This window comes from Nicotiana attenuata, unplaced genomic scaffold (genome assembly GCF_001879085.1).
Source record: "Nicotiana attenuata strain UT unplaced genomic scaffold, NIATTr2, whole genome shotgun sequence".
NCBI classification, from domain to species: Eukaryota; Viridiplantae; Streptophyta; class Magnoliopsida; order Solanales; family Solanaceae; genus Nicotiana; species Nicotiana attenuata.
Genome location: NW_017670881.1, coordinates 41795 through 59233, shown reverse-complemented (window position 1 = coordinate 59233; position 17439 = coordinate 41795).

Below are 17439 nucleotides of genomic sequence, written 5' to 3'. Positions count from 1 at the left end.
TATATCATTTACACCCATTACTCACCTCAAGCCGGCCCAAAGTCTAGCTCGCTATGCCTTTTCCTCTCGAATTGACCTCCTCGCGCGTCAAATCTGATCAAGACCATAAGGAATACTTTACAATAGGCTAAGGGGATATAACCCAATCGAAAAGACTCGAAAAACATCGAAAATCATGAAGTTGGCAAAACCCGAGCCCCGGGCCTACTTCTCGAAAACTTATAAAATTCACATCATCAGATTCCTCGTCTCGCCACGAGTCCATACATATCAAATTTACCAAGATCGGAGTCCATTTGACCCTTCAATTTCCATTTTTAAATTACCAATTCTCAAGCCCTAGCTTTACCCCCTTTTGATGAATTTCAACCAATTTCTATGTTTAATTTATCATAATCTCAGGTATTTAGGCTAAGGGACTTACTTCCAATCGATTCCCAGTCAAAACTCCCTTAAATTCTCGCCAAAAGCTCTCAAGGTCGCCCAACAATGGTGGAAAATATCCCAAGCTCGCGGATGAAATATTCAATAAAACACCTTCTAACCAGTCCAGTTTTCGCTTCTGCGGTCCCGCTTCCGCTTATGCAGGACCGCTTCTGCGGCCAAAATCACGCTTCTGCGGATATTCATTTAAAAATGCCAAACCGCTTCTGTGGCTATATTTCCGCTTCTGTGGAACTTCCTCTCAAGGTCAACACCGCTTCGGCGACTACCAGTCCGCTTCTGCGGACCTGCTGATGCGAAGAATGGTCCGCTTCTGCGGTTCCACCTTACCAACCCATGTACCGCTTCTGCGGTGACTCCCCCGCTTAAGCACCTCCGCTTCTGCGGTCCAAGACTCGCAGAAGCGGGAATACCAGATGCAGCAGATCTTCAGCTATATGCAAACTCCCAAAACCCCCGTTTAACTATCCGAACTCACCCCGAGGCCCCCGGGACCTCAACCAAAAGCACAGACATGATCCAATACCCTATTCAAACTTGTTCCAAATCTTAAAACACATCTAACAACACAAAAATCCTCATTTCTCGTCAATTTCAAGCCTAAGTTCTTCAAATTCTTCCGAAACTCACATTCGATCAAAAACCCAACCAAAACACCTCCGAATCATCTGAAATTTTGCACACACATCCAAAATCACCTAACAGAACTACTGCAACTCTCGGAATTCCATTCCGACCCCCGGATCAAAATCTCACCCACCAACCGGAATTCGCCAAAATACTAACTTAGCCAATTCAAGTCTAATTTCACGCCGGACCTCTAAAATCACTTCCGATCATGCTCTTAAGTCACAAATCATCCCCCGAAGCTAACCGAATCACCGGAAATCACATCCGAGCCCTCTAACTCAATAGTCAACTTTCGGTTGACTTTTCCAAAACAAGCTTTCCTTAAAGAGACTAAGTGTCTCATTTCCATCTAAAACCAATCCGATTTAACTCGCTCACCTCAAATACCGATAATGAAGCATGGAGAAACATAATATGGGGAAAACGGGGCGGTAACTCACGTGATGACGGGCCAGGTCATCACAGCTCCCCAATCTCTGAAAATCTTTTGGCTCTCTAATCTCACTTGCAAGGCAAGAATGGTATGCCTTTATAGGCAAGCAATTAGGGCAGCCCTCCTCATTTTCTGTTTGCCCCTTAGGTCCTTTTTGATTTATGCTTTTTGCTTAAAAGTCCCTAGGATTCTGACTTGTTTTCCAAGTTATACTACCCACAACCTGAAATTCAAATTAAAACCCCACACTAGAAGCTTCTAGGGGCTTCCTATTTCTGTTACTGCAAGATTCCCTAACCTAGAGTTCCTAAACTAACCTTTAAGACCCCAATATTTACCCCTGAAACCAAGCCAATGTGAATCAGATTGCCCCAAGCCCTAAACCAAGCCCATGAGTCTGTATACTAACAGCCCAAGCCAAAAAAAAAGAGACCAAGAAAGTTGTTTCGTCAAGCCCCTTTAGTAAAATTTCCTACTGAAACTATATAATCCCAAACAAAAAAAAATCAAACTCAATCAAAACAAATTCAGTAATATATTAATCCTAATCAAACTTGAACAAACTAAAATTGCTGATTGTAATCAACTATCACTGATTCAAACACACGAAATAGAAGAAACAAAGAAAATAAGAAGCAAAACGAAGAAAAGAATAAAAGAAGGAAAGTACTGGTCTAACCTTAAGCAATCGACAAAAGCGACGAACTTAGTTGGACAGTGTCGACTTGGCCAGAATCCGGTGAGCTTCGAAATGAACCAAAAATGACACTAATCAATTGGTCTTACTAAGAACAATTGACTGGCATAACATTTGGCTCGAATCGAGCCTTGAAACCATTAGAAATCAGAAGGGGAGAACGGATTAGGGTTTTGTTTCTTTGATTTAAAATTCGAGGATGTCTGGGGTGATTTGAGAGGAGTGGAGTGTGGATTTGGGATGAGGGAGTCCTGGTGGTCCATTGGTGTTAGTTTGGGGTTGATTGGTGGTGGCGCCGCCGCTGGAGAAAATAGGGGCGGCGCTAGGGTTCCGCCCTTCGATCCAAAATTTGAGAGGTTTCAAAGGGATTTGAGGAAGGTTATTTGGATATCTGGGACGAGGAGGCAGAGAGGAATCAATGGCGTGATTTTGGATGAACTTGGGGACTCGCCGCCATCGTGGGCGATTTTCGGCGGCGGCAGACGGCGGAGATGGTGAGGCTGTCTCTAGAGTTGAACGGGGTGTGAGAGGAGACTAGATAGGGGGTAGGCAGCTTAGGACAGTTATATGTTAATTGACCCTAGCTTTTGAGTCGTTGGATCATCTAACCTCGACGGCTCAGATTTAATGGCTATGAAACGACGTCGTTTTGGTTATGGGGGTGCCTGGACCGGGTATTGAAATGGGTTTGGGCTGGTTCTTTGGGTATTTTGACCGGGTTTTCTTTGGGCCTGGGGGATTTTCGCAAAGACTGGCCCAAATTTCCTTTTATTTCTTTTTATTTCTTCCTTTCTTTTTCTTTTTCAAATTAAAATAAAATTAAAATTAAAGCTAAAAAATTAAATTAACCTACCTAATTATATTAAGCTATAATTAATAATCAAAACTATTAATAACATACCANAGCTATCATTTAAAAACAAGCAACAATCAATTTTTGATTTTTGTATTTTTTATAAAACTCTAGTTACTAATTAATCTAAAAAATATAAAATTAAATCCTAAATGCAAATGCAATATTTTTGTATTTTTTATGAATTATCTAAAACTAAACATGCACATACAAATAAAAATACACTCGAAAATTGCGCAATTAAATCCTAAAAATAAAATAATAAAGGGAAATCCTAAATCTAAGAATTCTGTAGGAGTAGTTCAAGCGAGGCAAAAATCACGTGCTCACAGCTGCCCTTCTTTGCTCGGAGACACGAATGGTTTTCGGGCAAAGATAAATGATCAATTATGAGAGATTTTTGCCTGCTTGGCATTCCATGAGAAGCATTTTGAAAACCGTCTGACCAAACCCTGCTTCAGAGGTTGCCTACATATCCTTGGCTATAAAGGAATCAGGTCAGTGTAGTTCTGGAAGGTTTGGTAGCTGGGACTACCAGGAGCTGTGATTTCACTGTTGTTGCTGCTGCTACTGCTTGTTGACCTCCTTATTTCACCAAAAGAAAAATCAAAGCTAAGCTAGTTATGCCTATCAACTATGAGTTACAAGATTCCTATCTATAATTCTCTTGAAACTTGATCTTGAGTCTTAGCTGATTTTGCTGTGGGCTTCGATCTGAATCTTGATGCTCGCAAGTTGTAGGTTTTTACTTCTTCATGCAGCATTGGGTCAAAACAGGATCAGCGGAGCTTGTGACTTCAATCAGATTTTGAGCAACCCGCGCCCTTGCTTGCTTCCATTTGAGTTCATTTCTTTTTGTCCTTTTCTTCTTTTCTTGATTCTGGATTGAGACTCATTCCATCGGTCATCTCGCACCTTATGTCTTGAGGTCAACCTGCTTAAGATACCAAAACAAACAAACGAACGAAATTTCCTGCCCTAGTTTTTACTAGGAAAATTTCGTGAGCTAGTTGTGACACATATCTAAGCAATGAAATCAGGATTGTGTATCCTTGTGAATGAATCCAGGTTATGCTGGAAAATGACCGGGTTATGTTGGAAAAAGAAAAAATGGGGCCTCGGGTTATGCCGGGACGGAAAGAAAGGGGCTCTTGGGTTATGCCAGGGAGATCCTCGGGTTATTCCGGGATTTGGAAAGAAAAGGCTCCTTGGGTTATGCCAGGGAGATCCTCGGGTTATGCCGGGATTTGGAAAGAAAAAGCTCCTTGGGTTATGCCAGGGAGATCCTCGGGTTATGCCGGGATTTGGAAAGAAAAAAAATCCCCGTGGGTTATGCCAGGGGGATCCTCGGGTTATGCCGGGATTTGGAAAGAAAAAGCTCTTTGGGTTATGCCAGGGAGATCCTCGGTTTTTCGGCCGGGATATTTAAGGAATGGGGTCCTATGCTATCATGATTTGTTTTTCTTTTGGGATTTTCATTTTCATTTATTTTCTTCTTTCTTTTTCCTTTGTTTTCCTTTTTTATTTAGCAAAACGCATGAAAGAATTTGGGGGGGGGGGGGGGACTTCCTTTTTGGTCGTTTTCCTGCTGCAAAACTGTTTCAGCGCTTGCGCATTTCATTTCCTTTTGGATTGCACCTGCTTGTTGCACGGTTGCTTTGAATTAGACCTGTTTTCAACAAAGAACAATTTGTTAGTTTGAAACGGTGGTTGGTTTTGTGGCCTTGATCATCTCAATTGCTTGATCCCGGCCCAATTTCCGTTGAGAACTTTGCTGCTTGCTGGCCTTGAGGGGGAACCTCTTTTCAAACTGACAGGACTCAACTTTAGGACTACATGATGACTTGCCCGTGTGGGCTCTGGCCTTTTCACTTTATTGTGCTCTTAGGACCTTTGCCTTTGACTTTCTTTCCTTTCCAATATCTTTACTTTGAAAGCATCAAACACCATGATCAATCGGGATTGGCCTGACGCACCCGCTGAGGCTGGGTATTTTCTTTGACTTTTGCCAGGCGGAGCCCTATAAAACCAGCCCTGCTACCTTTTCTTTGTAATAATTCCCGGAATCAGAGTTAAACCGAAAGGGATTCAAGGAAGAAATATACAAAAGGCGAGCAGATGAGTTTAAAGAGAAGCGTCCCTTTTGGGGGAAAAGAAGGACTTATCTGGGGTGTGCATGCCGGCTTCAAATGAACATGATATGCTTTTTGGACTGAATGCCCGACCCACACAAACTTTCCAGCTTCTGGTGAACTCATTGATCCGTATTTCAAAAACCAGGGAACCTTGCTAGGACTCTTTTAGTGGTGAGATGTCTTCTTTTCGGCCGACAGCGCCCTTTGCGGGTTTTCGCCAATCGACCTCTCTCATTTCTCTTCTCATCGTTGCCCGATAGTGCTCTTTACGAGTTTTCACCCAACGGACTCTCTCATTTTCAATTTCTCTTCTCACCGTCGCCTTATGGTGCCCGAAGGTTATCACCGATAAGACTCCTCATTTTATTTCTCTCAATTTGGACTATACCATATTCCAACAATGTTGCTTTTCAATTCCCACGCCTTTGCCAATTGATCAGAAGGACTTGGACAAGGTTTTGGGTAAAAAGAATTCTGGACGGAAGTACAACTTTGGAACCATTTTGGTGGACTCATGGCCGAACCATTATATCATCTGCCCCAGTTTCAACTTTTGGGTGAATTGGAATTTTTGTTTTGGTGTGACTGAACCCCAGAGAGAGGCTGCCTACGTATCCTTTCGGAATCAAGTCAGACGTAGTTCAGGAAAACACTTGTTGTTTTGTTTTTGTTTTTTCTTTTCTTTTTCTTTTTCTTTTCATCATATTTTATTTTTCTTTTGTTTTTTCTTTTTTCTTTTCATCATATTTTCTTTTTCTTTTCTTTTTCCTTTTTTTTCTTATTTTTTTTCATTTTTTTCCGATAATGCCTCCGGGTTCCAAAGAGGGTAGCCAAAGAAGAGTAACCGGCTCAAATGGGTTTGCGAGGGGTTGATAGTGTTTGGATAGCGGGAATGAAAGCCTTCATCATCTCAATTGAACAAAGGCGTCACCGTAGAAGGTCTAGACATAGTACCTTTTTACTGCGTCCGCATTGACTGCTGCTCATTATTTCAAAATCTGACAGCGTTTTGGGATCTAGGCATGAAGTCCGCAAGCATGTCATATTATTTAAAGCTGCATTATTAGAGCTGACGATAAGAAATGAAGGAGAAAAATAGCAAAATCAGAAAGGATAAAGAAAAATGAACGATGAAATATTGATTTCATTTCTTGGAATTTTGAAGATAACAGGGTTCACATTCGGGAACTTAAAGACAAGAAACTAAAAGAAACATCCGAGTTACACCCTGGAATAACTCGGGATGCAGAAAAAGTAGCAGGACGGGTCTACCGGGACTCCCGCCTGATGGGGAATGGCGTAGCCTTCCAATTTTGAAGCTTGGCGCTTGGTCCCATATACAGCACCTCAGCGGTGCTGGAGCCCTCTCCCGGCTGAACCATGTGGGTTTTGTATAATAGCTTTCTCATTGCCCCACGTATTTCCTCACTTTCTTCAGCCGTGAAAACCTTATCATCTTCCCCTCTACTGTACTTAGGCTCGACAAAAGTTTCATACAAATGTACCACCTCATAATCGGCCATTTTCATTGTTTAAAAGAACATTTCTGCTTCTTCAGCACTTACAGGCCTCTTAGGCGGGAAACGCCTTTTGGTAGCATTGTTCGCCTCTTCTATGTTTGAGTACTTTTCGGCGGGAACATTTTCTGGAAGCCCTCCCAGGGTCTCTTTCCCTTTATACGTAACCACCGTCTGATGGTAGTTCCATGACACTGCAGCAGGGTTGGTCACAGGCTTCTGTGGTACGCGTCCAACAACCACTGGCTCACTCAGCCGAGGTGGTTTGATTGTCCCCTGTACCACATAGGCTTGCTTGGGTACGTACACTTGCGTCCCCCTTTTCACTTCCAATTTCTTTGGAGGGTTCACAATCAGCTTCTTTTCTTGATGGCCTCGCGGGATATAGAGGATTCCATCTTTGGGGGGTATCGCTTCTATTTTGGCTTCAGCTTTCTTTTCCGGCTCCGCCTTAATGACTTTGTTCTTCTTCTCCCCTTTATCTTGCTTCGGGGCAACCTTTGGCTTTCTTTCCACATCAGCAATGGGAATTATGGCCTTGAGCACCGGATCAAATTCTTTATCTTCGCAAATCATTCCAATTACTAGCCCGTTATTATGGGCTGGTAGTGGGTTATTAGTCACGTTTGGGACATCCTCATCCCTCAGCACTATCATTCCTTGTTCTATCAAGTCTTCCACGACTTTTTTCAAAGTCCAACAGTTTTCTGTATCATACCCCTCAACTCCTGAGTGATAAGCGCATCGGACACCCTGCTGATAGGAAGGCGATTCTGGGTTTTGCCTGTTTGGAGGTATGGGCTGCAACAAATTCATTTGAACAAGCTTCGGGAACAGACTGGAGTATGGTTCACCAATTGGTGTAAAGTTTGGTCTCCTGGGTGGTTCCCGAGGACGGAAGTTATTTTGTGGAGAGGAAGCTGATTTCTTTGAAATAGAGCTTGGTTTCTATTGGCATGTGGCCGCGGCCGAGCAAAGGGTTGAGCACTCATGACCGCATACGGTTGAGGAGCATAAGCCATGTCATGGTGAGGGTAATCGACGAAGTGAGCGGTCATGGTAGGTTGTCCCAACGGAGTATGAGGATGACTGATGGGGATGTTCGAGGTACCCCCTGTTCTCGAGAACAATTCAGGAAAGCCAGGAATAGCACTTGGAGGCTCCCTGCCATTAGTCCATGCGTCCCACATCTCCATCATTCGGAGACGTAGTATTCGATTCTCTTCAGCTGTGACAGACTCAGATGCCGGGATCCCCGAGATGGGGCTATCCTCAGAGATGGGAACTGCGGGCAAAGTCATTTCTGTAGACATTTCCACACTTCCTTTCAATCTCGTAAAGTATTGATGCATTGCCAGCTTACCACAACCAACCACCGTTTCTAAAAGCTAGGCTGGAATTGACAGCAACACACGGTTAGTTTGAGACAAGTAATAGATAGGTAATCGCACATTGGGGTGTGATGCACCTATACAGTTAAACGGATGTCTACATGTTTGCCCTGGTTGCATGTGTCATCCCGGCTTTTCTTTCTCTATTTTCGCTTCTTTTGATTTCTACTCTTTGTTTTTCTTGCTTCTCTTTCTCTTTCTATTTTCTCTCATCTTTCTTTTCCCTCTGTTTTTCATTTTTTGTTTTTCCCTTTTCTTTTGCGATGGTTTCTCTCGATTCCTTATTTTCTCTTTTTGCGTTTCTTTCTCTCTCGTTTTTTCTTTATTTCCTTCCCTCGTATTTTTCTTCTTTTTTTTCTTAGGGTTACGGTCGAATCCTATGGAGATTGCCTACGTATCATGACCCCGCATGAATCAGACCAAGCGTAGTTCTTGCAAATAAGATAAATAAACTAACTCTTTTTTTTTGAAAGAAATGCTTTAGAAGGAAAAAGGGAAATATTTTTTATTTTTGATTTTTAATTTTATTTTTATTTTTATTTTTTTGAAAGAAAGACTTCTAAAAAAAAATTCTTTTCTTTTTATTGGAACTTTGGGAATTTTAGAAGTAGAAAGAAATATTTTTGTTTGAATTTCATTTATTTTCTCTTTTTCTAACACGAAAGAAAAATATTTTTATTTTTGAATTTTGAAAGTTGCCTCTTAATTTTCGGAAGAGGGACTCTTACGAAAAATGTTTTGGATTTTTTGAGAAAAAATATTTTTCGGACTCAATTTTCAAAATTTGTATTTTTTTTATTTTAATTTTTTTATTTATGAAAGAAAGACATCTCAGGAGTATTTTAATGATTTATTTTGACCTAAAAGGAAAAGTGGCTATTTTTTCAAAAAATTTATTTAAGCAAACAAAGACTCGGTTTTGCAGATACGACCTTTCAGCACTTCGAAAAAGAAGATTTTAAGGTTGTGCCCGCTAACCATTGAAAATGACCCAAGGTGGCTGTTCTTGCAAAAGCGGCCTTCCGGCGCCCTTTTGGGGACATTCGGCTTATTTTAAGCAAGAATGGCATCACCTGACTTATTTGTGACAAAAATTAAAATTTTGACATTTTTTGGCTATTTTTGCAAAAGGGTGGTTGGACCCGATGAGGGTTGCCTACGTATCTCACATCCGGTGAGAATCAAACCAGCGTAGTTCGGGCAGATTTGCCAAAACTATTTTGAACAACAATTTTCTTTCTATGTTTTTCTTGTTTTTCTTTCAAATAATTTTCTCTTTTTTTATTTTTCATTTTTCAAAAATCCGGCAGCATTTCGGTACTATTTGGGCATTGATTTTTCTCAAATGGTCACCCTCACTTAGTCCTAACACTGCTTATTTTCTCAATTTTTACTCATTTAGTCAAGCCGATCAACATGCAAAGCCGAGCAAATAAATGCGCAAGTAGCACGTAGGATGCATCAGGATGGTCAACTCATTTTAGGTCACCTGTCCTAGACGGTCCCAACCCCTGTGTTGAGTCGCCTAAGTCAAATGCACATGATGCAAACAAACGTCCTACTAGGTATCCGGCATGAGGTCAAGTTATTCTAGGTTCAAAAACTGAGTATATGTTCTAGATTGTGTACCCGAGCGGACAACTCGAGTCGAGGAGGGGGCTACGTACCGGGAACCAAAAGGCCATCCGGCTTAGTAACTTGTCCGGCCTCTTTTCTTATTTTAAGGTATTGATACTAACAGAATAGAGAGTCTCAACCAGTGAGCACATCCCCGGAGATAAGAGGAGAAGGGTTTCGTAACAATTTTATATATACAATTCAGATAATATCAAAGCAGTAAAGCATTTAGCACATATAGCATGGAACATGTAGAAAAATCAGATAAAGCCAAATATAACAATTATACTAAGCTCGAATTCTTGAACCCTGAATCGAAATTCTGGGTTCGTATCCCCAGCAGAGTCGCTAGAGCTGTCACACCTCCTTTTTTACACACCTATCCCGAAGGATAATGTATAAGGGAGTTTTTCCATTTAAAGTGACATTATTCGAAATGGGATTATTTATTTGATTTTTAGAGTCTCCACTTGGGATAGTATTGGCTTTTGGTGTCCCAAGTCACCGGTTTAACTTGAATCCCAAATCGAGGAAAACTTCGACTTCCCAGTTGGAGTCTGCGAACCAGAAATTCTGAATAAGGAATTCTGTTGACCCGAGGGAAGGTGTTAGGCACCCCCGGATCCCGTGGTTCTAGCACGGTCGCTTAATTATTATAATTGGCTAGAAATCTGATTTTAATACATGTTTTCACTTATGTGCCTGTTAACTTTAAACCGCTTTTATTATTCTTTTTAAAGAGAATTGCAACGTCGTGAAAACGCGTCTCGAACCACGTCACATAAATGCACCCGCGGTTTTTGACACATTTCGACTTCGCTGAGATTTGGATTTGGGTCACATAAATGTGCACCCGCATTTAAGAAGGTAATATTATTAAATGTCGGGCCTAAAATAGCTAGCGTATTGTTAACTTTACGGGAGGCCATGAAATTCGCTAAATGGCACGTCCCAAATTCTAAGGATTTTAATATGAACATTTAAAGAGGGCCCCGCAATTTATACATTATGTTTGGCGGGGCTCACCTCGATTTCATTTTTAAAGGACATTCGACTAACGCGTGAAGGGCCATGGACTATTGTGTTCAATGCCCGAAAATTGAATCTACTGTCTGATAACAATTCTGCACAAGGATTGGGCCATAACCTATTTTGTATTTTTTTTCTAGTATGACTTGTCCTTAACCTAGCAGCTTGTTCAACAAACAACAATCACAAACGGGCTCCATACATGAAGCCCAAGGCCAGGCGAACTAATGCTGAAGTTGGGCAGTACATAAGCAAAATTGAGGCCCAAATCTTATTCAAAACAAAACTCTCAGGCTTTGGCCCAAAAATGAGCCCAAATCAAACAAATATATTTAGTACGAGTATGGTCTTTAGTTTGGATCCCAAAACACTAATTTTAAATCCTAATTGAACTTAACAATAGAGCCAATTACATATTTTAACAATCTGAAAATGAACAATTCAACTTCATTCAAATCGAACGTATGCTGATTTTAAATCCAAACTTCACGCTCATATTCAAATCATATGTATGCTGATGAACCAACACACTCATTTCTGAATTTTCACTCCCCAAAAACAACAGTTCGAAACATGGAATTAGAACTAACAAAATCCTACAGTCACTATCAGGTTCACACAATATTCAAACTAACTGTTGAAACATGATAATAGACCTTGAAGATATTTGAAAGTTTACACATAACGGATAGGACATGATATAGTTCAACAGTCCAGTTTATTAATATTTAAGCTAAACATGAATAGCAAACTAATCTACACTACTAGATCTGAAACAAACGAATAGGACATGATATAGTTCAACAATCCAGTTTATTAATACACATAAAACAAACTTATTATAACAATCTCTTTTGCACACAAGTTTCAGGAAGAAGAAGCCTAAACACTGCCTATTATAATGCTAAGTATGAGATGTAAACCACAGTAAAATAACAGGAAGATCAATTTGAAGCATCTTTCATTCAATCCATTACATATTCAGCAACCGATCCTCAACTTGAGCTAGGAGAATACCNAGTGTACAACATCCTTTTGCCAGATGCGGGTCCTGAATATCCCGACTGATGTTCAACAAGTCTAAAAACCTATGAAGAGTTACCGGTCGTGGGGCCAAAGGGTATCTACCGCGGAGGTTCCCTTTGAGACCGGCATATCCGGCAATTTCTTCCAATGTGGGCGTGAGTTCAAAATCTGAAAAACGGAATACATTACGGGTCGGGTCCCAAAATGGAATCAGTGCCTCAATGACATCCTTCCTTGGTCTGATTTTCAATAAATCTACAAGACCGCCCAGGATTTTAACCACAGTATCTCTGCTTCCTTTTCCCAAGTCATGCCACCACATATGGAGTTTCAAAGGGATCTCGCTCAGGACTGAGAAGGTTTCGATGTCACTTGAATTCATCCTGCACATTTATTTAGGGGAATTTAATGACTTATTTAAAAATGGCTATTTGTGCAAAATTCTTTATTTAGAAAATAAGGACTTGGATTTGCAAATACAGCCTTTCAACACTTCCGGGAGGAAGATTTTAAGGCTGTGCCCGCAAACCATTTAAATGACTCAGGGTGGCTATTCTTGCAAAAACGGCCTTCCGGCGTCCTTTTGGGGACATTCGGCTTATTTTAAGCAAGAATGGCACCACCTGACTTATTTGTGACTAAAATTAAAATTTTGACATTTTTTTGGCTATTTTTGCAAAAAGGGAGGTTGGACCCGATGAGGGTTGCCTACGTATCTCACATCCGGTGAGAATCAAACCAGCGTAGTTCGGGCAGATTTGCCAAAATCAAAACTATTTTGAACAACAATTTTTCTTTTCTATGTTTTCAAATATTTTTCTCTTTTTCTTTTCACTTTTCAAAAATCCGGCAGCATTTCGATACTATTTGGCATTGGTTTTTCACAACAAAAGGTTATCCTCACTGAGTCTTAACACTGCTTATTTTCATAATTCACTCATTTAGACAAGCCGGTCAACATGCAAAGCCGAGCAAATAAATGCGCAAGTAGCACATAAGATGCATCAGGATGGTCAATTTATTTCAGGTCACCTGTCCTAGACGGACCCAACCCCTGTGTTGAGTCCCCTAAGTCAAATGCACATGATGCAAACAAATGTCCTACTAGGGATCCGGCATGAGGTTTTGTTCTTCTAGGTTTAACCCTAGGTTTATTGGTCTAGACCTGGCTTACCCGAGCGGACAACTCGAGCCGAGGGGGAGGCAGCGTACCGGGGATACAGAAGCTCCGCCGGGTTTGCAACTTATCCAAACCTCGTTCTAAATGGGAAAAGACTCTAAACAGAAGAGAAGCTACACGAAGTGCACCCTTCTCCATGATGTAGAAGACTCAGAAAGAGGAAGGGATTCGCGACAGTTTATATATACAATTTCAACAAATATCAAAGCGGTAAAACATTTAGCACATATAGCATGGAACATGTAGAAAAATCAAATAAAGCCAAATATAACAACTATACTAAGCTCGAATTCTTGAACCCTGAACCGAAATTCTGGGTTCGTATCCCCAGCAGAGTCGCCAGAGCTGTCACACCTCCTTTTTTACACACCTATCCCGAAGGATAATGTATAAGGGAGTTTTTCCATTTAAAGTGACATTATTCGAAATGAGATTATTTATTTATTTTTTTAGAGTCGCCACTTGGGATAGGATTGGCTTTTGGTGTCCCAAGTCACCGGTTTTAATTTAAATCCCAAATCGAGGAAAAATTCGACTTCCCAATTGGAGTCTGCGAACCAGAAATTCTGAATAAGGAATTCTGTTGACCCGGAAGGTGTTAGGCACCCCCGGATCCCGTGGTTCTAGCACGGTTGCTTAAATTATTATAATTGGCTAAAAATCTGATTTTTTATACATGTTCAAACTATAGTGCAATTTTAAATTATTTACCGCTTTCAATTAATTTTAAGAAAATTGAACGTCGTCTAAAACATGTCTTTGGATTGCGTCACATGAAATGCACCCGCAGTCTAAAACACATTTTATTCAACGTTTTAGGATTTGGATTTGGGTCACATGAAATGCACACCCGAGTTTAGGAAGATAATATTATTAAACACGCGCCTAAAGTAACTATGCATTTGGGCTTTGCGAGGGCCGTGGAATGTGCTAAATGGCACCCCTCGAGTTCTAAGGATCAATTCAAAATTAAAACGAGGGCCATGCAATTGTCACTTTTGTTCGGCACATCGCACCTCAATTCGTAAACATGCGAGCAATTTTTAATCGCCGATGGGCTAAAACTTCCCAATTCCCGCAACCTCAATAATCATTCGAAACAATTTTCATATGGCCAAACCAATCACCAAATAGATAACAACGTATAGGCATCTAAAGCAGTTAAAGAAACAAGAATTCACCCTAAGAAAAACTGCTCCAAACATTTATGCATACTGTTAAAATTAACTAACGGAACCAATAATTAAAGAATGCCTCAATTCTTATAGAAACTCACGTGTCTGAACCACTGTCCATTTACTCCAAATAATAAAAAATGCAAGTGATACCATTCTAATAAAAAAAAGAGGTTAAGAAACAGAAACTATTATCAAGCACGGATCGAGTCTTGCTCAATCACAAGCTAATTAGGATCGATTATATAAATTCTCTATCCATTCTGCTCTCTTAATAAATTAAAAATTTCAAAGGAATCATCAAGGTCATATTTGTTTTTATGCTGAGAACCCTTCTCCTTAATCCCAAGTTGGNCCATGATGAGGGAGGGGAGAGGATGCTATGGTGAAAATATAGGGGTCATTGGTGACTCGCCGCTGCCGTGGGCGATTTCCGGTGGCGGCAGACGGCGGCTCAGGGAGGTGTGCTCTATGGTTACTGGGGCGTGAGGACGACGAGTGAAGGGGGGGGGGGGTAGGATGTTAGGATATATATATATTAAAATGTTCCCACTTCTCGTTCGTTGGATCAAAATACCTAGACGGCTAGGATTAATTATAATCCAAACGACGTCGTTTGGGAGACTTGGGGGCTGGACCAGACTGGGCCGGGCATGGGGCGATTTGGACGGGTTTCAGGGGTTTAAACGATTGGGCCAGTGAATTGTATTTAATATTGGCCCAACAAATGCATACCCAACAGGCCAAATTTCTTTTTCTTCAATTCCTTTTCTTTTAATCCTTTTCTTTTACTTATTTATTCATATTATTTTTTCAATATTAAAACTAGAATTAAACCTAGCAAAAACTATTAGTAAAATACCAATTTAAAGAAAACTAATAAAATTCAAAGCTATCATTTAAAAACAAGCAACAATCAATTTTTGATTTTTGTATTTTTTGTAAAACTCTAGTTACTAATTAATCTAAAAAATATAAAATTAAATCCTAAATGCAAATGCATTACTTTTGTATTTTTTATGAATTATCTAAAACTAAACATGCACACACAAATAAAAATACACACGAAAATTGCGCAATTAAATCCTAAAAATAAAATAATAAAGGGAAATCCTAAATCTAAGAATTCTGTAGGAGTAGTTCAAGCAAGGCAAAAATCACGTGCTCACAGCTGCCCCTCTTTGCTCGGAGACACGAAGGGTTTTCGGGCAAAGATAAATGAGCAATTATGAGAGATTTTTGCCTGCTTGGCATTCCAGGAGAAGCATTTTGAAAACCGTCTGACCGAACCCTGCTTCAGAGGTTGCCTACATATCCTTGGTTATAAAGGAATCAGGTCAGTGTAGTTCTGGAAGGTTTGGTAGATGGGACTACCAGGAGCTATGATTTCACTGCTGTTGCTGCTGCTACTGCTTGCTGACCTCCTTATTACACCAAAAGGAAAATCAAAGCTAAGCTAGTTATGCCTATCAACTATGAGTTATAAGATTAAATACAAGTCTCCTGGGGAAGTTGAGAGATTCAAAGCCAGACTTGTGACAAAAGGATATAACCAGAAAGAAGGGTTAGACTACCAAGGGACATTTTCACCTGTGGTAAAAATGGTGACTGTCAGGAGTGTGCTTTTCATAGCAGCTTCAAGGCATTGGACCATCCATCAAATGGATATGTACAATGCATTCTTGCAAGGTGATCTCTTTGAAGAAGTATATATGACTGTTCCCAGGGGTTTAGTGATTCCACTGATGAGTCCTTAGTGTGTAAACTGCTCAAGTCCCTCTATGGACTTAAGCAGGCTTCCAGACAGTGAAATATCTAATTAACAACAGCATTGCAGAATTCTGGTTTCACACAGAGCCACCTAGATTATTCCTTGTTCATCAAGCGAGTGGGAGAAAAGTTGGTGGTGGTTCTAGTCTATGTTGATGACTTGTTGATCACAGGTGATGACATATTGCTTATACAACAGACCAAGGATGATTTACAGTCTAGTTTTAAGATCAAAGACCTTGGTGAGCCCAAGTTTTTCTTAGGCATTGGATTTGCTAGGAGTGACTAGGGAATCTTGATGCATCAACGCAAATATGCTTTGGAGTTGATCTCTGATTTGGGATTAGCAGGGTCAAAGCCTGTCCACTCTCATATGGAGCTTAACCTCAAATTGACTACCACTGAGTTTGATGCTCATACAAACTCTGCTGGTGATTCTGTTCTTCCTGATCCTGGGCCATACCAACGATTGCTGGGGAAATTACTCTACTTAACTATCACTCGTCCTGACATTTCATTTGTTGTGCAGTGTTTGAGTTAATTCATGCATAAACCCAAGTCTTCTCATATGGAGGCTGCCATGAGGGTCGTGAGATATGTCAAGTCTTGTCCTGGTATGGGTGTATTATTAAGTGCTACCTGCTCAGACTCTGTTTTAGCCTTTTGGGATGCAGATTGGGCTGCTTACCCCAACACACGCAAGTCAGCCACAGGCTATTTTGTCAAGTTTGGTAGCTCTTTGATCTCTTGGAAGTCCAAGAAGCAATCTACCATCTCTCGCAGCTCAGTAGAGGCTGAGTATAGGAGTTTAGCATCTACTGTAGCTGAGGTGATTTGGATTCTTGGTCTGTTCAAGAAGTTGGGTATTCCTCATTCCTCTCCTATTCCCATCTATTGTGATAGTAATATTCAAATTGCATCCAATCCAGTTTTTCATGAACGTACGAAACACATTGATATTGACTGTCACTTCATTAGAGAAAAGGTTCAGCAAGGGCTGATCAGCACTGTCTATGTTCCTACTGCAGAACAAGAAGCTGACTTGCTAACCAAAGGCCTTGGGGGATCTCAACATGACTATTTGGTGTCCAAGCTAGGACTGAAGAACATCTTCAGTGGACCTAGCTTGAGGCGGGTGTAAAGGAAGTGTCCACGCAAGCAGTGCCTTAGTCATGTGTTCTTAACTTAACCATAGTTAGGCCATTATAACTGTAGTTAGTCCATTAGTTTAATACTTGTACAGCTGTATACACTAGTTAGTTAGTTACTGTAGCATGTTATGAATTGGCTTGTATGTAAATTCAAACGAAGACTTGAATAGATGATTTTTTTGTATTTATTATGATGAATTTACTTTATACTTATTTAGTAGTATTAAATTATCTTTAGTATAGTATGCATTCCAAATTTGAATAATATATTCTCAGAAAGAGGAATCTTAAAGATGATCATTTTACTTGGAAATATGGGAATTTAAACAGATGATATTTTTCTTTACTTTTTTTTTGTGCGTGTTTTTGTCATGATGGTGATTTGCGTGAT